The sequence below is a fragment of the Acromyrmex echinatior genome, chromosome 12 (assembly GCF_024713525.1).
Source record: "Acromyrmex echinatior isolate Ae372 chromosome 12, ASM2471352v2, whole genome shotgun sequence".
Classification (NCBI taxonomy): Eukaryota; Metazoa; Arthropoda; class Insecta; order Hymenoptera; family Formicidae; genus Acromyrmex; species Acromyrmex echinatior.
Genome location: NC_141863.1, coordinates 11,472,094 through 11,495,491, shown reverse-complemented (window position 1 = coordinate 11,495,491; position 23,398 = coordinate 11,472,094). Strand labels below are relative to the sequence as shown.

At 34.2% G+C, this 23,398-nt stretch overlaps 1 pseudogene; it reads right to left on the bottom strand.

The window, feature by feature from the left end:
- Window positions 1-14,753: 14,753 nt before the first annotated feature.
- LOC105153317 (uncharacterized) lies at window positions 14,754-21,351 on the bottom strand (annotated as a pseudogene).
- Window positions 21,352-23,398: the final 2,047 nt, after the last annotated feature.

Genomic DNA, 23,398 nt, shown 5'->3' with positions numbered 1-23,398 from the left:
CATCCTCCCTATTTCTTAATTTAAATACATCTTTTATTTTAATCCCCCTGTCCTTTACCTCCATTTTCTCAAACACATTCATCACCGCATCCAACGCTCTTCCCCCCTTTACTTTTTCCCCCCTTACTACTATATTTAATCTTCTTTCTCTTCTCTCTTGCTCCAGCGTTCTCTTCTCTGAGTCTTGTACAATCCTTCTCATTTTCTCTAACTCACTTTCCAAATTCTTTCGGGCATATCTTTCTTCTTCTCTAATTTTTTCTATTTCTTTTTCCATCTCCTTCTTTACTTCTTTTCTCATTTCTTCCATTAGCTCTTTTTTTAACTCTTTCACAATCTCCTCTCTCTGTGTTGACAGTATCGACTTTATTTCTCTTACAATATCCTCTCTCTGCTTATCCATCATTTTCTCTATCTTCTCCATATTCATACCCTCACCTATAACGGCTTGTCTCGACTGACTTTCTTTCACCCGTTTCACACTCTGCGTTGTTCCACTGTCGTCTTCCTTCCCACTGTCAGAGTCACTCGTTCTTCCCCTCTTCGACAGCAGCGATATAATGCTACTCGTGCTGTCCCTTCTACTTTTCCCGAGACTCTCTGCCTCTTCCCAGTTTTCTTTTCTCCGTCCCTCTCTCTTGCTTCGCGTCAACTCTGTTCCCCTCTTCAAAGCCTTGTCCCCACTTGTCGCCTCCTTCAATCCACTTCTTGACTCTATTGCTTTCCACTTCCAGCGGCGCTAGGAATGCCTCTTCTTTTCCTACTTTGTCCTCCTTCCTCTCACTCATTCCCTCTTCCCGTCCGCCTCGCGCACCAGTCTTTTCAATTATTCTCTTTGTCGCTGTTTTGACTTACCTCTCTCTCTCTCTCTCTCTCCTGGTAACACCAGTTTTTGATGCACGGCACTGGTCAATTTTCACTTCCTCCCGCGTTTGCGCAGAAGACCATACTTTCGCACGTGCTCTCTAACGCTGCCTCTTACTTCGATATCAAGTTGTAAAATTCGGGATGGCAGCCGGTGTTTGTTACCTTGGATCTCCAGATGTTCGAAGATGTGTGAAACCGATGTTCCAGAGGATTTTCTTCGGATTCCTATCCCTTTCCTCAGACAGGCGAACCTCCTGCCTTTCAGCTTGACGGATAGTACAGGCAGCTGGCTGGATTAAGGTTATGTTTCCTCGTTCCTTTTGTTTTTTATTCAGCTCGCGTCAGATGTGCTTCGCGAGCTGTTTTTTTGCCCAGCTCTCGATTTTATAGACTCGCGTCTGCTATAAGACAAACCCCGAAGGGAGATTCTCTACAGTATCCTCTCAAAAATTAAGAAAAGCTTCCGCGCTCTAAAGCACGCGTGTATTCCACTCACCTGCTCAACCGGAAGTCTCTATAGTATATATAACATAAACTATTGATTTTTAGTGCTCATATTGTAATTTTGTTTCTAACAATTGTTAGGCTTGCATGATGTAAAACATTTTTTTATTAAAAAAATTGTTATATTTTAAATAATAAAATTAATACTATTATGCAAATTTTATTCACGATTTCAGATATGAATAAATCTCGTTAGTTCAAGCCGGGATATTCCGTATCAGTCATATATCATAATTTGAAATATACATCCTAAATAATGAATTCTTTTCATTCATTTGCAAGTTTCGAAATGTCTAAAACAAAAGAAAATTGTATAATTAATTTGGTGTTTTGATTCTAGTCTGTGTGGGTTAAGCCAATATCAAATAACAAATTTTATGCTTTTTGTACGTTGTACAACTGTAAAATTGTTATTAATAATATGAAACGTAGTGCATTAATAAATTACATGAAGGGACATAATTAGCATAAGTAATTGGTTCATAATAAAAGTACGTCGCTTTAAATTTTTAAAAGTTCGAGCACAGCAACACCTAAATGAGAAACTCAACCTTTACAAGATACGTCTAATCCTAAAGGCATCTCACAAACAGGATTCTGGATCTATAGGTACTCCAAGATCATCCTCGTGAATATTAATTTTAGTCCTCAATCTCAATAGAATTGTACTTAATTGACTTTCAAAGGTTATAATGATATTTCGAAGATAATAAGTATGAAACAATTTCTCTTAAACGGTGATGTAACCAGAGATGCGATAGTGCTTACATTCAGTAATTCATTACAATTCGTTGCATAGAAAGTTCTATATATGTATATGTACAATGAAAACTTTATTTCTGGAAATTGTAAACAAATTGAAAATTAAATAAAAAATGTTCTTATATAATTGCATAAGATTTAGCTTTATATTTTCAAACTGCAAGAGAAAATGCAACATGTAATGCTTTAGGATTCGATAAAAGCCTGAATAAGATAAGCAAAAAGGAACAAATGGATTGTTCAATATTGGAATAACGAGAAAAACGAAGTGTCTAATCGATTTAACTTCTAAATTTTTGGGATAACACGAATGACTTATTCAATGGATTTAAAAATGGGATATCTCAGGATGTACTGAAAAAATTAATACAAGTGTTATTGGATGAACCGAATGTTAATTTAAAGCTTTTTAAAGATTTGCAAAAAGATTTAATTAAAAACTTTAATTCTAAAACGACGACCAAACTTCTTGATTTAGACACGGCATTTTATTCATGATACTTTTAAAACCAGTATTAACAAAACTGAGTGAACGCTTATATTGTTTTTACGAGCAATATATAATCTATTATATTTAATAATGTCCCTGTATATTAGGCTAACAAGAAAAAAAATTTTTTTGATCGGTCTCAACTCAAAGGCTTCCATTTCATGTTAAAAGAACTCCTAAATTTTTATTTTAAAATATTAAGATTTAGAGGTCACTAGTGAACGACTTTTAAATCAAAGTTTCGATTTTCCTTAATATACATGTTTGATTTGATGCAAAAATGGTTTAATTTTAAATGTGATATGTGACTATATGTTTTTTTGATTGCTGAACACAATGCAATAATTCATTTAGCACTACGATATATGTCTTAAGAAATATAGTTTATTAATGTAAAAAATAATCAAATTTTAAGTTGAATTTAGCAGAGTTCCACGCGTTCAAATCATTACACTCTTCAAATTGTAGGTTCTTTTATCCAGCATAAGATCCAGTTGGAATTTTGCCGAGACCTCGTAGGGCCTTTAAAAGTAACATTTAATTGGATTATAAAATGTTCTTAAGAATAGAAAAGATCTTTTTACAAATTCTAAAGTATATCACTTTGTGGTTTTGACATACTCAAATCAAATGCCTCAATTTGACAATAAAAAAATCTTTATTAGAAAATGAAAGAAGTACATAATACAATAAGGACATGATTTAATTAATTTAAATAAACTACATATATCAAATAAGGACAAAAATAGGAATGAAATTTCAATGGAATCATAATTGGTGATCCAAATAATTCATAACATACAAGGGTGATTCAGAATAAACATTTGTCTTTAAAGTGTTATATTTCTGATTTAATTCTAAGACGATTTTTCCTTTGCGAAAATTTTATCTGAAGCTTAGTTTTTAAATTACAAGAAGAAATAGTTAGCATGTCATGGGCCGCGTAGAAGAGATGGGCAGGAGCGGCACTTACGGTCAGACGTGGGCGCTTTACGCGCGGAGCGCATACTGATCGGATTCGCACGTTTATAAAAATACATTTCTTCTTTTCCCCTCTACCACACTAAATCTTTATCTTTCACATACTTTAAATACGCTAATTTTGTTAAATTATAAATTATAATGATGAAATTAATATGAATGAAGATCGCATCGGTTTTTTTAAATGGAACATCCTACTTTTGATTCCAAATTCTAATGGCTGGTGTCGAAGGCTCTCCAAAATTCTATAAGAAAATATTTTTTCATTCGGTACTTTTTGAGTTATAATGCTTGAAAGTTACAGTACGCTAGCATTTGCATTACCCAAGGTATACCACGCGAAGGTTGCCCAGATGGATTGTCTTTTGTGCTCAGAGAAAGATTGAGGAATAATGCAGCCATTGAAGGTAAGATCGAACGATGCCTTCATTGGCTGGATTATCGTCCGATCTTACCTTAGTTGGCTCGATCATCGTACAAACTGCAAATAATATTGACATTAGATGTACAACAAACGCATTTCGATATACCAAAAACATTTCGTAGAGTGAAATTTTACAATTCAAAAACACTTGCCACACGTGTCTTAAGATTTTTATCTCTAAAATTTTCGCCAGTTATAAATTAGTGAAAGCAATCTCTTGTGTTGATCCATCATAGTAGCTGCTAATGAAAGTGTTGCAAAAGCACGCCTGATTATCACATTGAAGATGTTTGTGGAAAATAAAATTATCACAGAAACACAAGCTGATCAGATTGCACGCGAGTTCAAAATAATATCGCAATGAAAATTGCTAAGGAACACATTTGCAATTTTTGACAAGTCAGATGCATTTGGATCATTTTTGGACAGCTCTGATTCAAATGTTTGATCCGAAAAATGTTTGGTCCGAAAAAGTATATAAATTTAACCAATTTTGTAATAAGGTACTGACTTTGTCGCATGGTAATGTTACCGTCGAACAAAGCTTTTTAGTCAATCGCGAATGTTTAACTAATAATCAGAAAGAAAAATTGTTAATAGCTCAGTAAATTATTTATGATGCGATGATAGCAAGGGGAAAAGATGCAAGCAATTTTGAGATTACTAAATCCACTATGCGCTCGCAATGCGCATGCACAATACAAAAAAGCGATGGCAAAAGAAATAAAAGACCAAGAGAAAGAATTGCATGATGTGGAAGAGTCAAAGAAAGGAGATAAAATGTTGAAAAAAATAAAAGAAAAAAATTTTAAGTAAAGCTTTAAAAATGAGCGTAGATATTAAAGATTGATAATTTATAATGAAACGCCAATAAATTTATTTTATATGGTTAATAATTTATAAGGATGTTTGTGATACGTTGATAAAAGGAAAAGTTGTTTTGGATATAAGTCCTCCCTTAAAAATGCAATAAATTACCAATGGAAGACTTGAATTTAATATCTAAAATAGAACATAGTAGAGAAATCGTTTGTCAGATTTCTCGTTTGTCACAATTTAATATTATTTATGAAGTAATAAATAATATTATTCCGAATTTATTTGAGTATTTTAATTCATTCGTAAGAATCCTAACTTCAAGTAAGATCCTAACTTGATCCTAACTTGATCCTACAAAGCATTGCGCTAATCGATAAAAATTAATTAAGTAATGGAAATTAATCGATGACTATATCTTGAAAAAACGAAGATCTTTATCTGGAATGTCCTAAAATTATGCTTGAATTGATTAGCTAAATTTCGCTGGACATCATGAAGAACTTGTTGGTTTCCGAGCTCAAGGAATGGCGCGAGTGACAAATGAACCAAGGAGTATCCTCGACACGAGCAGTTCAGCGGCGGAAGACTGGCCGTCGGAGTCAGCGGAAACATTACAAGAGCGGGCGACCAGAGGCGGTCTAAAGGAGGCCAGGCGGAAAAATCCGTGAGGCCGTGAGACGTCCCACAGGACTTCGTCGAATACGAGTCTGCGCGAAAAGGGTCGTGAGTCCGCTAATTGGCCGCGACAACGCATGATGAGGTTGCGCACTCCCGTAGAGAGGGGGGAGAGACTAATAAATTGATCGCGTATTAATCCTCGTGACCTTCGTCCTCTTTTGTGCAAACTAGCCTTCAATCGAGCCTTTTAGATGTCCTGACGAAAGCGCTTGAAAGAGAGATCCTGGATCTCGGACGACAAAGAGACTATTAGTGAGGTTATCCTCTTGTTTCGTCTTCTTGTTAAATCTGTAAAGTTCATGCAATGTGACATACGGTCACCCTCGCATTCTATCGACACGCCAATTTAGTGTTGGTGCATAGTCGTAAGCGGCATATTTTGGTATAGTGAACACGCCATAATCGACGTCATGCGTGAGAGGCTCCCGAGCACAATTGCAAAGGGTTATCGGAGATAGATATCGGTCACGAGTATGAGCCTCCTAGATCGCGGTCTCAACAATTGTGTCATACGGTTCGAGCACAATTGAGTGTCGAGAGCGTGATCTTCGGTGAGTGGAATTTCGTGTGTGTAAGCTGCGGGGCAGCTATATTTGCGAGAAAAGTTGTGTTGTGCCGACTATTGGTGTAAAGCATTGTAACGGACGTAATCTGCTTGTGATCTAGTGAAGTCCAACACTCGGCATGTCGTGAGAATTTTTGGCGTGTGTCATCAGCGGCGTAACATTTGTTCTCAGTACGTGAAAAGTGTATTGCGTTGGTTCTCGGTATGTGATACCATCGTGTATTTGCTCGATACCAGAAATAAATATATTTGCTTTTGAAAATATTTGAATTGCATGTAACATCTTCGCGTCTGCGTATCATTTTGTGAGTGTGATATTTTGCCTTCCCAGTGTGTTCCGGCTGAGAAAGAATATTTCGGTGTTGAATTTTTTGTATTTTTCTGGATCTCGCTATAGTATGTTACATTTGGCGGCGTAAATGAGCGCTAATATTGAGACTACTGACGAATCATAGAATCGATTTTATGTTATTTTTTGTTCGTTACACTATTGTTCTCTTCATTATTTGCGATTCTTCGCTCTTGCTTCTTTTTTTTTATAGCGCGATTGTCATCAGTCCTTTTTGTATTGTTACTCTTTTATTTCTCATTTTTTTTATTTATAATATAATAAACTCGTATTTATTACATTAGTGATAATTATCTTACTCGGCCCTCTCAATCTTGAATATCCATCTTGCCACAGGAACGGCCTTTATGTAAACACTCTATTCTGTTAGGTAGAGCTAGCCGGCCCTCATGCGAGCGAGAGTCTTTTCGGTTCTTGGTAATTTCGCGTTCTCAGAACTTCGAAATCTTAGTGTTATTTGCTATTCTTAATGTGCGTGGAATTGACATCACCTTGAAGCATGTCTGGCGCCCAACATTTCGCGATTCGCGATTCTCGCTTGACCGTCTGATCTGGACATTTTCGTTAGGAGGCTTTTACTTTCCCTCCGTTGTTTCTCGAATGCGTTTTCGCTCTTTAAAGGAGCCAGGGAAAGACATGACAATATCTATAATATACATGTAGATTTCATAAAAACAAATACATTACATAAAAAAATTCCCATAAAAAAAACGAATAAAAAATGTTCACGGTTTTAGAATAAAAATTTCACGTGAAATGCATATATATATATATACAGATTGTCTATGAAGTTTGATCCAGATCCTATATTTCGGAAACAGTTGTAGATATGGAAAAATATTTTATATGAAAGTCGTAGGATATTAAAGAAAACATATGATGGACTTGATCTTGAGAGTATCAGTCATACTAGCTTGATCAAAAAGTTTCCAGAATTCATTCAGAAAATTCAAAATACAAGTTTATTCATCAAAAGTGATATTGTCCCCTTCAAAGTACTCTCCAGCGACTGCAACGCACTTATGCCAGCGCTTGATCCAGCTCTCAAAACATTTCTGGAACTCTATTATTGGTATAGCCATCAGAGCCGTCTTCGATTTTTCCATTACCTCCTTTCGGCTGTTAAAACGCGTTCCCCGCAGGTTTTTTGACTCGATCGAACAGAAAAAAATCGCAGGGAGGATATCGGGTGAATTCGATGGCTGTTGGATGGTATTCGTTGTTGCAAACTCGTTGTTGCAAATTCAACTCCATTTTTAAAACTGTAAAAAATCGAAAACACGCGCAGAGGTAGATGTACTCAAGACGGCGTAATTTTTACAAATGTCAAGCTATGGCAATAAAATTTGATGGAAATGTCAATGATAGATGTGGCAACCTAGCCAAAAAAAAGAACTCAAATCAGCTGACTCAGAGCATCACCTAGTGGTCTCTTCCGGAAACTTTTTGATCATATTGATCTAACCTTCTCAATGACTAATGTCAATGTTTTCTTAAATAGAATCTCATTTTTATTGCATATTCTTGTAGTTTTCTTTTAGAACTTTTTAAAAGATTACAATGAAGCCTCTTTTAACTAGTACTTTTCGAGTTACAAGGTTTAATATTACAGTATCGCTAGTGTTAGTGTTATCTAACGCGTTCGATCGACGACTAAGAAACCTCTTGAACGTTGTTCAGGATCATGACCTAGATAACATTTATCAAGATCAAAGTCATTGTTCCTTTTATTTTCATTTTTGCACTAAAAATTACATTTCTATGTAAAAATGAAAATAAGAAACAAAATTTCCAATGACCTTGATCTTGACAAATGTTATCCAGATCATGATTTTGAACAACATTCAAGAGGTTTTAACCATCGGTCGGACATTTTGATAACTCCAAATACCGATGGTATTTATAGCATTTTCGGCCCGATCGAATTAGCACTAAACCTAGATTGAAGTAATGATGTTTCATGCTCTCCTATTGGTAGAGCATGTAACGTCAATTACTAGCGAAGCATTTTTTAACCTAAGCTGATGCAAACCCGGTCGGGCTGGAAACGCTGTTAAACTTTGAGGACTTATAACTCAGGAAGTTCTCATTGGAAAAGAGTTTATAATACATATTTTGAAAACGTTTCGACATAACCTATAAGAATTTGAAATAGAAAGTAGGAAGTTTCATTAAAAAAATTAAGTTGACCTTGACATGATTTTGGCAACATCATCCTAGGTAAAATAACTACTATCGTTAAGGCTTACAACTTTTGTCTGAAACATTTTTTTCTAAAATGCATTGTTTATGAGATATTTGGGTGCATCCAGACTTTTGGTAGTGTATTTTCTTATTTTTATCAACATGAGAATATACGGTACTAAAAAATTCTGAAAAAATTCTGAAAAAAATTCTTAAAACTTTATAAGAAGAAAATAAATAATTTTTATTTTTTACTGTAAAGTTTTTCTGTAAAATTAATAGTATTTTGAAAAAATAGTAAAAAATTACTAAAAACTAATATTTAGTGATGTTTAGTAATTAGTATCTCGTTAACTATTGCGAATATTGCAAAATGGTAGACAGGAATGGCAAACAGGATTTTCCGATTCAGTTTAGTCTGCTCAAGATGAGTGATGTAGTAGTTAATGCCACCCTGTGTATACATATATACAGTTTTTGCTAATCGCTTTTGTGTAGATAGAGCTTTACAGAAAAACTGCAAGAGACGAAAATCATTTATTTTATTTTCTCAAAAGTTCTAAGAATTTTTTTAGAATTTTTTCAGAATTTTTTAATACCGTATTTTCTCATGTGGTAAAAATAAGAAAATGCAGTACTAAAAAATTGATCAAAAATTCTGAAAAAATTTTTAGAGTTCTATGAGAAGAAAATAAATAATTTTTGTCTCTTGCAGTTTTTCTGTAAAGTTAATGCTAGTTGAGTAAAAAATTATTCAAAACCAATATTTGGCAATTTTTAGTAATTAATATCTTGTTAACTATTACAAAAATTACAACTATTAATAAAATAGTAGAGGACTTTTTGATTGAGTTTTTTTATTAGAAATAGCACTATATGATTAGTGGGCGTTATTTCAGATACATCCTGTATATTTTTTTTAATCGCCCAATGCAAAATGTCTAAAATCGCGACGTACAAAATAACATTAATATATCTTTAAAGGTTCTTCAAAAAACATATTCAAAATTTTTTACAAAGAACACAGAAAGTTATCTTAAAATTGTTTTATACATCAATTTTATCCGTTTATTCGGCAATTTTTAGAAATTAATATCTCGTTAACTGTGAAAATTGTAAAATGGGACTTTTCGACTTAGTTTCTTATTAGAAATATTAGGTGTTGGAATTAATTCGTAGCGTTTTTTAATGAAAGAATGTTATTTATTTCACATGAGCATTAAAAAATACATTAATGAAAGTACTTCCCATCACTTGTAAAACGCTACGAATTAATTCCAACACCTAATAGCACTGTATGATTAATGGTCGTTATTTCAGATACACCCTATGCGTGCGTGCGTGCGTGCGTGCGTGCGTGAGTGCGTGTGTGCGTGTGTATGTGTATGTGTGTGTGTATATATATTGGTAAAGATTGTATTATTTGTATTAGACTGCCTGTATTTCATAATTATTTCATGTATAATACTGCCTGTATTAGTAATATTGTTTTAAATTTACCTATTCAGAATTGTCAAAATCTAAAATTTACTCTAATATTCAGGTACGACTTCAAATCAGCTGCTTAGCTGTCGCCTCGCTTATTGTTGTGTAACTAATACTCAATATCAAATTATTGTATTTCTATCTATTTACTTTTATTTTTAATTCAATTTTTTTTATATATGTCTCTTATTGAAAATTACTTATATTTATGTCAAACAATACAACTTTTTAATTGTAGAATTCGAAGTTTTAGTTTTTTTTTTTCAAAACTTTATATTAAAAAGTCATTTTTTATATTCATTTATTATGAAAAGTTATCATTTTTTTAATCAAATGCCATTCTCATTCAATACTTATGAATATTTAATTATAAATTATATATTTTATTATTATTATATTTAGTATATTATTACTATATTATTACTATATTATATACTATATATATACTATATTTTATTATTTTTCAAAATGAAGTTTCAATATTTATTCTAGAAAATCGAAAGTATGTTGGTGAATTTTTTTAATCATTCTGAATAAGTGAAAAAACGAACGGATTCTAGTGACCCCCGTTCGTATGGATGAGGCACTAAATTATAACTCGTACGGTAGGATTAATGAGGAAAAAGATTATTTTAAGTAATATCGTTATGTAATAAAACTTAGGAACCTATATATTTGTTTTTTCCAAAAATTTTATGTATATGTATACATATTCAACAAGTTGCAATTAAATTCGGTTTGATTTTAATTAACGGGACATATTGCAGTATAGAAAACAAGCAAAAAATAATTTTGGGGATGTAATTTTTTTTTATATTTAATCCTGTGTGTATATTTGAAAAAAACTTGATAATAGCTAATGCATTTTTTTTAGTGTATTAATACAATATTTAAGAAATATTAAATTATGAAAAAATTATGAAACGTACTAATATACAATAATCAATGTTTAGTAATAATAATAGTATAAAATATTATTTAAAAACATAAAGTTAGCGTTTATTGGTTATATAAATCGAATTTGAAATTAAAACTATTTCAGCAAATCTTTAGTAATTATCATTTAGGCTTGATTATTACCAAACTTTTTTTCGGTGTATGAGTGACTAAGTCTCATAAGTAACTAATTCATAATTTCTAATCTAAAGTACAGATTCTTTTCATTTAAACATCGATAATTACAATGTGGAATAATTTTCGCTGCGTACCGACAGCCTCGAAGTAGATAAATTGTTTCGGAGCTATAATTAAGACACCTGGAAAAATTGCGGTAGACAGAAGGACATTTTTCACTTGTCAGTTTCCGGGTTGGATTCCGGAGATTCCACACGCATTAAATGCGCGTCGTCCTTCCATGTGCTAATTCACCCCCCCAGGAGCTCTTTTTCTGTTTCTCTTTTTCTCTTCGTTCTTTTTCTCTTCTGCTCCATTTACCCCTTTTCTTTCTCATCGGATATATACACACAGAACTGGTCTGACCACGCGGCTGCATTTTGTATCAATGGGGTGTTTCCTGCTGATTGCGACATCTGCACAATAGACTATCTGTAAACGTAAAACTTTGGATTTCTTTATGGTACAGTGGGACTCGAAAGTTTTTAAAAATGCCGAGAAGATCATAAAAACTCGGTTTGTTTCAACCGACGCATTCCGAAATGTCTATCGTATTTGTGCGTTTAACAATGATACGACGTTGCTCGAACGCCAGTTTACTCGAATGGTATAGCATAATATCTACATGTAGCAGATGTGCATAACTTTTAAGCGTAACGCTTTTACCCAGTATCAGGTTAAAGGATCTTTTATTTAAAGCCCATTCTACATTTATTTTAGACGCAAGCTGATCGTAAGTTTGTTGCGATAGCCAATCTGAAGCGTTGATTTCAAAATGCAAACTTCTAATGTAGAATGGACTTTTGACAGTCGAGCGTCTCGTCAGTCCGCTGTTTCGTTCTGTACACACACATTCTGCGCACGCACTCACATAATAATAATTTCAATACTAATGTGCGCGAATATGAATAATATGGTCATGAAAAAATTGAAATTTTTGATAATACAAAACGATAAAAATGCAAAGAGATTGACAGAAGATTGAATAAAGGAATAAAATAAAATATGAGAGTATAATATGAGATGGTTTTGTTGTCATATTAGGATCTAAGATGTCATTTCGTGAGTCTGATTATGATTAGATGGTTTTTAAATGTAAAATTTCTAACGCGCGGGAACTGAAAGCTGGTGGGAAACTGTGGGGGCGCACGATTATGGCAAGAGAAGGTGTAGACGCGCAAATATAATATAAGATCTGGCTTCTGTGTACTCTTCGTTGTGAAGAAGGCGAAATAAACGACGCAGGAGTGAGGACGTATCTGTCGAACGAGATATTTTTATCGAATTTTATGCCGGAGTGGGCGCAAGCCGCTTCGTAATTTCCGCGTTCCCGAAGGCGCGAAAGAGGGAGCGATGAAGGATCGTAAGAAGGTAATAAAGGTGGCTCTTTGGGCCGCCGGCGGCATCGCTGAGCGGCGGCACCGTCATCTTTGCAGTTTGGAGGATTGGAATCACCCCCCCCCCCAGTCCTCCAAGTCCACCAAAGTTATATCTGATTATCTGAAGTTCTTGTAATATTAAATAAAATTAAAAACTTTAGATGAAACTCCTACTAGAATTAGTAAAAAGAAATATTTTATGATATAAAATTATAAAATAAGTCTTTATCAAGAGACACGGTAGTGGCTCGCACTAAGTGGGTACGTAGCGTCCTATGTTTTTTACGCGAGTTGGAAGCGTCCGAAATTGTCGGTTTTTTTAATAAAGGCTGGACCAATCAAGTTCTGAATATGAGCTCAATCGACAGCTTGAGTCCGAATTATGAAATAAGCGTTTATTTTACCTCTGCGTGTCTTACGAACGGAGATATCGTGATGCGAAATCTGAAATGTCAAAATTATATGTAAGATACGTCATCGCCTCAAAAAGTTATCTACTTTTCATATTTTCGACGGAATGATGGCACTCTTATATTGCTCTCATTTATCAATTTATTTATCTATAGTTTCATTAGCATTGTATTATATGTCATTTCACTGTATAGTTACTTTAATACTTTAATAAATTACTTTTAAATTAAAAGTGTATAAAAATATAAAAATAAAAACGGGCCGCTTGATCGCTTGAAGTGTGAACATCATTGCGTATATATTTATGCCGTTATCAATTTCGTTAAAATCGCGGATTTGGTAATGGCATAAGTATACAGGGTGTCTGGAAATAATCGCCAAATATTTCATGGGCAGGTAGAGAAGACTAAACTGAGTCGAAAAATCCTTTACCATTTTGCAATTTTCGTAATAGTTAACAAGATATTAATTACTAAAAATTGTCAAATATTGGTCTTATAATATGGATATAAAATGCGTAACTCTCTATACATATTAGTTATTGCGAAGAATTATTGCTAAGGTCTTGGTAGTCTAAAGGCTCAGGACGCTCGCACGGAATTCAAGAGATCCGGGTTCGGCTCCCGGCCGAGGCAATATTTTTTCGCAATAAGTTTATTACAGTTTTTTAAGATTAATTTGGGAAATTTGGGGGGATTATTAATATTTCAGATTGATTGCGTTGAAAGCCTGACAACCATATCGGCACGTAATTATCATTTCTGAAATTAATTCATCAATTCATTTATTTGAAAATATATATATTAGTTCAACATCTCAACACTCAGACCATAGTGGCGCTTCGTATTTAAAAGTAATGTTATTTAACATAAACGGTCTTGTTTCTTATCTTATTATTTTTATTTTTCTTATTTTTCTAAATGTTATATTCATAGTTTACTACTATGTTATTACATTGAGATTTAGCAATGCCAAGTGTTTTTACATGAAAAATTTTTCTATTTAAATTAAATTTTTTTGTTTTATACGGTTAACTCTTTAATTTTTTTGTGATAACACTTAAATTGAGCAAGGTAACGCAATTTTGATAATGTTTTGTATAATATTTTGAAGGAGAATTAAATAACCACTACTTTAGTTAGAAGAGAAAATGTCTTTGAATGAATTGTGATATAATAATTTCATTTAAGAGAAATTTAAACCATTTGGATTGGAATAGATCCTTCAATAAGATGTATTTAGATTTCATTTCATAAAAATTAAAGATAGTACGATTTGGATTAAATAAATAATAATAAAGATATCACTTGGGTTTTACTTTTGATTTTGATAGTAGAATTTAACTTGCCGCCGCAGTTGTTGATCAATTCTTTTATACAAATGATACATATCATTAAATTAATATTCATTATTTATTCAATTTAGCATAGATATAAAGAAATGGGATTTAACTTTGCACTAGTTCTTGATATCAAATCTTTTAAAGGAATGGTACGTATCATTAAAGTTAATATTATTTATATAATTTGATATTTGAATTACATGGAATTTAACTTGGCGCTAATTTTGTTGATATCAAATCTTTTATACAAATGATGTATATCATTAGAGTTAAATAAATAACAAGAGACAATACCATTTGTGTTTTACTTTTTAATTTGATAGAACTTAACTTGATTAGTTAAGATTGTAGCATCTGGGTTTTAATTTTTCATTTTGCATTCATTTTTTTCAAAAAGTAATAATTTTTGACAGAGAATTAAAGTTGCCGTTACTTAGTTATTTCAGAAATAAGAAGACCTTCAATATGTCTTTTTAATGAAATCCGACAAGTCGCTTTTCATAGGTACATACACAGACAATATGTTCCCGGACAGGGCCTGAAAATCATAATTGAAACAACAAATATGCATTTTTTGGTTTTATTATTCAAAATATTCTCCTCTAGCTTCAATATACTTCTTACAGCGATTCAATAGTGATTCAAATGCATGTTCTAACTCAGTTTGTGGAATTGCCTCTAGTGCCTGTGTAGAAGCTGATTGAATGATCGGAATGTCATCAAAAAAGCGTCCTTTCAATTTCAATTTCAATTTTGGGAATAATGAGAAGTCGCAGGAGGCCAAATCAGGTGGATGGTTTAACACAGAGACACGATTTCGAGCCAAACATTGACGGACAATCAATGAAGTGTTCTTAATGTGTGTGGAACAAACTTCGCACAAATCTTCGTTTTACCCAAATCTTCATGTAATATGGTTCGAATCGTTTCTCTACTGATATTTAAAGCCTCCTCCATCATTTTTAGTGATGCATTGCGATCGTTTGCAACAAGATCACGTACTTTTTTGATCGGGTGTCCGAACCAAAATTGGCCGTCCTGATTTTTTGTCATCTTCAAGGGTCTCTCTGCCTTCCAAAAAACGCTTATGCCACTCAAAAACAGTTAGACGACCTAGACATTGACTGCCGTAAACTTGTTGCATCGATCGGAATGTTTCTGATGCACTTTTACCAAGTTTTGCGTTAAATTTAATCACTGCTTTTTGTTCTATATTAAAATTTTTACCTCGACCAAAATCTTGTTTAACATGAACTGTCATATCTTCATTATATGTCAACCAAAATGAATGAAACTTTGACAGATGATAGCAAAATATTCAACCTTTAAAATGCATGTTTGAACGCACAGATGTCGCCACTGGTTGCTGAGATGTGGTTCGTGTCCGGGAACATATTTGTCGCACTGTGTAATAGTCGCGTTCAGCAGATTCAACTGTTGTGGAGCAGATCCGTGAGCGCTTGCTGCTATTGGATGATTAAAAGAATACACCAATAGCTGCGAGCGCTCACGGATGCACTCCGTAACAGTTGAGTTTGCTGAACGTGACCAACTTTCAACAGTTAATGGAGTTTACTTCTGATTATAATCAAGATTAAATAATCAAGAATTAAATTTTACACTATATCAGAATAAATTAAATTTTACACTATACCAGAATAAAATTTAATTTCTCTTGTCTCACTCCCCTGAACTTGCGATATATTCTGCATTACCAGAAATGCATGCTCCTATCTATAGGCAGATAGGCAACTCGACTTATTGAGTATATTATAATGGAAATTATTATTTACTTAATCCAAATCGTGCTATCTTTAATTTTTATGAAATGAAACCTAAGTATACGTATATCTTATTGAAGGATCTTCCTATTCCAATCTAAATAGTTTAAATTCCTCTTAAATGAAATTATTATATCACAATTCATTCAAAGATATATAACTTATCGATAATAGACTCATGTTTAGCTATTAATTCTTCTCGAATCCATTTCTTAAAACGTAAAACTATTTGACTGATCATACGAATTACGATGTCATCTATGTTCGGTTTCAAGAATAGGCTTCATACGGAGTAGCCGTAAGATCGTAACAAAGCTTTTAAATATTTTTTTTGTCAAATAAAACAAGTAATAATTAGTGCTGCTTGCTTACTAAGTTAATTATACGTTATCTCATATATTCCTAAATGAGTGCTCTAAAAATTAAATTATCTACTGTGTGTTTACAGTTTTTATTTTTTATTTAAAACAATTATCTATGCAACTCATTTAAATTGCTGTTCAACATAATGTCACCAACAATTAAATACAAATACGATTGCAATTCTTTCTTAGGCAAACGAGAAGATGCTTCAATAATCAATCTTAAAATATGATTTAAATTAATACAGTTGCTATACCAAACTGGTCCAGCTTTCAAAAATAAAATTTTTAGTAGTTTAGTTATTTGAGGTAAAGTCGACGAGTCGCACCAATCAATTCAATAATATTTGAAAATGAGAAAAGGCCTTTTCGTAAAAAAAGTCTCATACATAATAATAATTAGATAATAATATTACTTATGTTTATTACATAATAATAATTTACCATTTAAATACTTCAGAATGGATATGCAATAGCTCCTAACAGACTTGGGAAATTGTTCGTTGCAGTTAAACAGAGATATAAAGAGCTATACGTGAATTTGACAATTTTTGTTCCAAACATCCTTCCGTAAATTCCATTTGAGAATTGATTCTTTCCAGAGAATTGATTCTTTCTGAGAATCCATTCTTTTTGACGTTTTTTGAATTCATTAATAAGAGGTTTTACTTTACCATAAGGAAACCTCGATTGGAAATTTTTCATATATGCATCATGAAAACCGTATTAAATCAACATTTCATACGGTTGATGCTATAATCATCCTGATCCAACGTATCAATGTATTTCACAATCGATTGCATAATTACAATTTGCTCAAAATTGTAATCTGTGTATAACTCTCAACTTTCTCATCTGGACATATTTATCGAGCCAAATATCAGACATTAGTGGCATCAATAAATTTACATATTTTACAAATTCTTCTATAAGTAAGGTTTCTTTCTCACGATTATCTATCAAGATCATATCTTCGTCAAGATTAAATTTCATAAAATTGAGTCGCACTATTGTTATAAACTGGAATATATTTTTTCGTTTTCACAAACGGAGGCATAATCAATAGTGTATACCTATACAAAGTTTTCTGTAGTTAACAAATTTATATTAGTACTTTTGAAATGTAATGTTGTCCATTACTTATACCACAGGGCTATTTTCATTATATAACCTGCATATCATATACGTACTTAAAAAATTAGGCAATATTTTATGACTATCTTTCGCCAATGCACTATTACAATTTTGTACAAGCACATCTAAGAAAAGTAGAGAATCTTCTTTCACACGTGGATCAATATGTGTCATTGCACAGTTCAGATACGATATTACATTTATAATTTCACGCAAAGATGTCAACTATTCATTTGAGATAAGACCAAGAATAAAATTAAGTGCATGAAATGAATTTGTGCGTATTTCTTTTTCTTTATCAAGAGATAAAGTTACAATACCATATAACAGAGAATTCAATTGTGAATGTAAAGATTTTAGAAGATTTTATAACAAGATGTTTTAATTGTTTCAAAGCATCTTGTCTCATAGTTGAATTGTGATGCCAAAAACATGTTAATAAATCCTAAAAATACATTACAAGTTACATAGTAATGTACGTATAAGGTCGAATTATCGTACTAAACAATTAGGTTTATACAAGACATCAACATTCGGTAATTGTTGAATTCAGTCTCCTCATCTCCTCGAATCGATAAAATTAGACTCATTCGACACGTTTTTGCACTACATGAACAAATGACAAAAAATATGTCGCTCTGTCACGCAAACTAAGTTATTAATTGTTAAAGTTCACAGATATCCAGATTAGCAAATTTGTTGCATCGATGGCATTTCAATTAAACAAATTTTTTGCTTTAAATATTTGCAGACAATATTTAACCAAAACAAATATTCTGCTGTAAAAATAAAAATTATATAGAAAATAATTTGTATTCTTAAAGCAAAAAATGTTCTTAAAGCAGAAAGTTTGTGTAATTGAAGCAGAAAATATTTATTTTAGCTTCAATTATATGTTCTCATGTCCTTCTATGCCATCGATGACAGATTTCCTAACTTGAATATCATCAACAACTTTAACGATTAATATCTCAGTTCACGGGGTAAAGTGATACATTTTTTTTGCCAGATTCGTTTATTTTGCAAAAACGTATCGAGTAAGTCTAATTTGTATAATTGCAGAAGCAGGAAATCACTTACGTGTTCCTCTATGCCATCGATGTGACGGATTTCCTAACCTAAACTATTCTACTTTAATTCCAAAAGTGTACACTAGTCTATTCTATTCTTCGAGTTAGGTTGGCCCTCGCCACTGATAATGGCGACGACTAAAGCCAGACCGGAGATCAGAGCCGAAATCAGAAACAACTAGAGGAACCGCTCTCTGGAGGGAAGCGAAGGGATTAAATCCCCCTCAACCCCGGATTCGCGGACAAAACACATGAAAATCACACTTTCAGATTCAACGACTTCAAGTAGGCATTGATCAGTCGACACAAGGTGGGAGAAGGATCCTTCAGCACACAATGAATGTTGATAGGAGAGAATGGGAAGTGCTTTTTGAGATAGGCTTGAAGTTTAGCGGATTTACCTATGCATTCAACGCAATAAAAAATAATATGATTAATGTCTTGCCTGTAATACCCGCAGAAACATGCAGGCGAATCTATCATGCCTTTCCGATGCAGGCTATATGCAAGGTTATAATAATTAGAATGTATTCTAGAAATAACAACAATTTCTTCCCTTTTAAGCGATTTATTAAAAAACCATGGTTTGGGCGAATTGTTTTCTGTAGAAGGAATCGTACAGTTGCCCCTTATAGGAGAAAGAATGGTCTAGGTAAGCTTAGAGTTTAATCTTCAATGAGTTGTTGGATGGGATCAGGAGATCTTGATAAGGCACTCTGAATTTGGGTCGACGACCGTGAAGGGCAGCTTCTCTTGCGAAACTATCAGTTCTCTCATTGCCAGGAAATGCCCTTGTGTCTCGGGATCCAAACAAGGTTGATAGTGAATCTGTGACGAGTGAGTCTGCAGAGTTGATTCTTGATCTCGTAAACTAGATAGAGTCCTTACGTTGATGCGATGAGATGACTCGTAACACGCTGAGGGAATCCGAAAATATAGTCGCAGCAGCTTGGAGTATTGCCCAAGCTTCCGCCGAAAAGATAGACGTTTCGAAGGAGAGAGTTTGTCTTTAATATAGTAATTAAGTTCCCTAGAATAGACGCTGGCGCCAGAACAGAAGCTCCATTTTCGGATTTAGAACAGTCAATAAATACCAGTGGACCTTTTGAGATGTATGTAGAAGAAAGTTCCCGAAAGCGAGCCTGATATATCTTTTATTAGAGTGTTTAAATAAAGATGTCATAGAATCATCAAGTTGATGTACATAGATGAAATTTTCTAGGCTATAATTAAAGGCCAGAGGGTGATTTGAGCTTCGAACAATTTTTAGAACAAACTTTTGAGTGATGTAGTGCTTAAGAATAGGAATAGCACCGAGGGCTTGTTATCTTTTAGCCGATGTATACGTGACTTGTTCAATGTATTCAAAGCTTTCAAAGACGGGAGAGATTCTCCTAGTCATAGCTCTGTAGACGACATATATTTAGATGACTCTTAGATCGAGCGGGATTTCCTTTGCTTCAGCCATAAGAACGTTAATTGGTGTCGATCTCCTGTATCCTAAGGCAATACGAATGTTCCTGTTGACCAGCCGTTCTAGCTGTTAAAATTCGTTTTGATTACCTTTGAGTCTAAAAATTTGACAACTGTATTCAATGGCTGATCTAAAAATTGCTCTATATAGACACAGAAGGAGTCTGGAGTGCGAGCCCCATTTCGTTCCAGCGAGAATAGCTAGGATGTTGGTGAGATTACATCCCTTTTCTATTAAAAATTTTTAGTGTTTCTTACCTTTAAGTTTAGAATCTAGAATAATTCCTAGAAAGATAACAGAAGTTGTCCGGGGGATCACCGAGTTGTCAATAGAGAGAGATAGATCCGGAGGATCGGATCTCTTCCTGGAGAATAGCACTCAGCACGATTTTGAGGATGAGAGATTGAATTCTCTGCTTCTTAGGTATCCATGTAGGTTATTCAAAGAGCGCTGAATCGAGAGCATTGCGCTTTCAACGTCACGATTTGTGCTGAAAATTACGATGTCATCTGCATATTGGAATAACGTATCGTTGTGTAAATAATCATTGGTGTTTGCACAATATAGATTAAACAGAAGGGGGCTAAGCGTGGAGCCCTGTGGAGTGCCCTTGGAAGAAAGCCAAGGATTTCTTAATTCCCCGTCACAGACGAAAGAGATTTTCCTTTCAACCACGAGATTGTACACAAATTTTCTAATTTTAGCAGAAATGTCGAGCTGGAAAAGGTCCTCCAAGGATTGAAAGAATTACGTTGTCAAAGGCGCCTTCAATGTCTAAGAAAGCGCAAACTGTAGATGAATTATCAATGAACCCGCCTTGTATATAATTCATGAGGGTCACCAAATCATCCGTGCAGAAGCTCATAGGACGAAAACCAAGTTGATTAGTTAGAAGCAGAGATCTGGATTCAACATACCATTTCAATCTCCAATAAATGATTTTTTCCAAGACTGTATAGGGATAGCAGTGATATCGAATTCCCTTACCGTTGGACTTGGAAATAAGTATGACCAAAGATTGCGACCAGTCCGGAAAGATCTCTGATTCGAATATTTCGTTGTAAATATCCAGAAGTTCCTTCAAATATTCCTGAGGGAGGTTCCTGACGTAATCGATTTGGTCGAATCCGGGAGCGGAGGTTTTTTTTGAATTGATAGCGAGCGTTAATTCTTTCATTGTAATAAGTTTACCTAAATCAAAGGCGAATCAAAGGCCTTGGTTGCAATTAAGGTTTTTAACCTCCATTTCTGGACAAGAAATCGGGCGCGCGACAGGAGGAAGGACAATTTGCTAATCGTCACGTTTTGTGTGCAACGCATATGTGGATTGAGGAGACCAAGTTGAACGCCTATTTTTAAAAGCCTTGACAAGATTCCATAAATGGGTAGAAGAGGTCTTGCCACTTGCGTTTTTTAATCCTTCTCAAGGCACTTTTTCTGCACTCCGAAACTTCGCGTTTGTAAGCGTCAAAGTTTTCTAAACTGGAAACGCGATAGTACTTCCTGTTAGCCTCCCTGCGTTTGTCTACTGCCTGTTGGCATTCCTAAGTCCACCACGGCGGAGGCACGTACTTATCCTTAGCAGGCTTGGAGGCCGGAGATCTTGAACCTAGGAAATAAGGAATAAACAGCTTCTATAATATACCGAACTTTCCATATCTAAATAATAGATCGCTTTTGTCGTGTGGAGAAGTGTACAATGGCTTGTTCATGAGCTTACTGTAGAATGTGTTTTCTTGTCTAATTTAATTTTGTAGCGAAACAGCGTTCTGGGCTGAACTTTAGAGTTTAACGTAGTGTGATTAAGTAATAATCGCTAGTAAGAGTGTAATGCAGTTCATGAGAGTATATGCGTTAGGTGTTGCAATAACTAAAACTATAATCGAAGTGTTGTCACTAAGAGGAGTCAGAAGAGTAGGATTTTTATCGTTACAGATAAGGAGGTTGTGCTGGTCTAGATCCTGAAAGAGACATCTACCTATGGCGTCCGTTAAGGAGCATTCCCATTCTGTGTTGTGAGAATTAAAATCGCCCATAATAGCATTACTTAAGCCGGAAATATAATCAAAGAGTTGTTGAAAGAATGTGGAAGGCGTATTCTTGCCAGGGTATTTATAGAGGTTGATAGTAATGAATGGAGAGTTATCGATATAAATTTTTATCCCTATCAGTTCAACCGTGGAATGGCTGAGGAAGGAAAGATTTAAAGAATCATATTTTAATATCTTCTTGATAGCTATAACGCTGCTACTTTATCTAAGAGCGCTGATGTCTTTTCTGACAAAATTATACATTTTGGAATATAGGGGCGTGTCGTTGGTGAGTTTAGATATACCAAATGTCAAAGTTATCCGGAGAGTGAAATTTTGGAACCTTGTTACGAAGCCCCCTGCAGTTCCAAGAAACTATAATAGAACCAGTGATAGTATTGTGTGAAGGAAGTCTTGATGGGTGCATTATTGTGTATTATTATGTAGAAAGGTTGTTGTTTTATTGGTGGTACCAGTTAGGACTTGGATAGTAAGTTTGTGAACTGTCAAGTGAGGAGTTTAAATAATTATGTGTTGTACATGTAGGTTCTTGTTTTAGCATATGATTATCCCAGAAAGGTCCAACATTGTTCTGCATGAAGTTAGTTACTTATCTAACAAAGTTAGAAAGTATTAATTGGATGTTATCCATTACAGGTTCAGGTTCGCTTTCTCTGTTGCATTGCTCGCTGTTATAGTAGTGTTCGTTAGGTGAGTTGTCGTTGTTAAGTGCGACCTCATTTCCTAAGAACGATGGCGAGCGTCCGTTAGAGGCGGACAAAATCTGATATCTAGGGTCATCATCCAGCGTGGCGACAGGGGGTGTGTTGCTCTTATTCCTGTATTGGCTCAGAACAGGACTTACATGGCTAAAGCCCAAGCGCGTGTGGATTGTCGATCTTTTGCCTTGAGAGCCTCTATTATCAGAGGAACCTCCAGAAACGATGTCTGAATATCTTTAATAGTAGCGAGGCTGTTCCCCTTACGGATCTAGGCATTCGAATATGTTGTTGTTGAAGTTAACATTACTCTCAGGGTTGCAAATGTTGTTCTTACGAGGCAATAATGGGAAATTGCGGAAGTCATTGTTAGTGGGGAATTATTTGAAAAGGAAGGAGATGAAGAGGAGTGGGATTGATTACCTCTATAAAGTCTTCTTTTAGCCTCGATCATTGAAATGTTATCAGTGGCTGC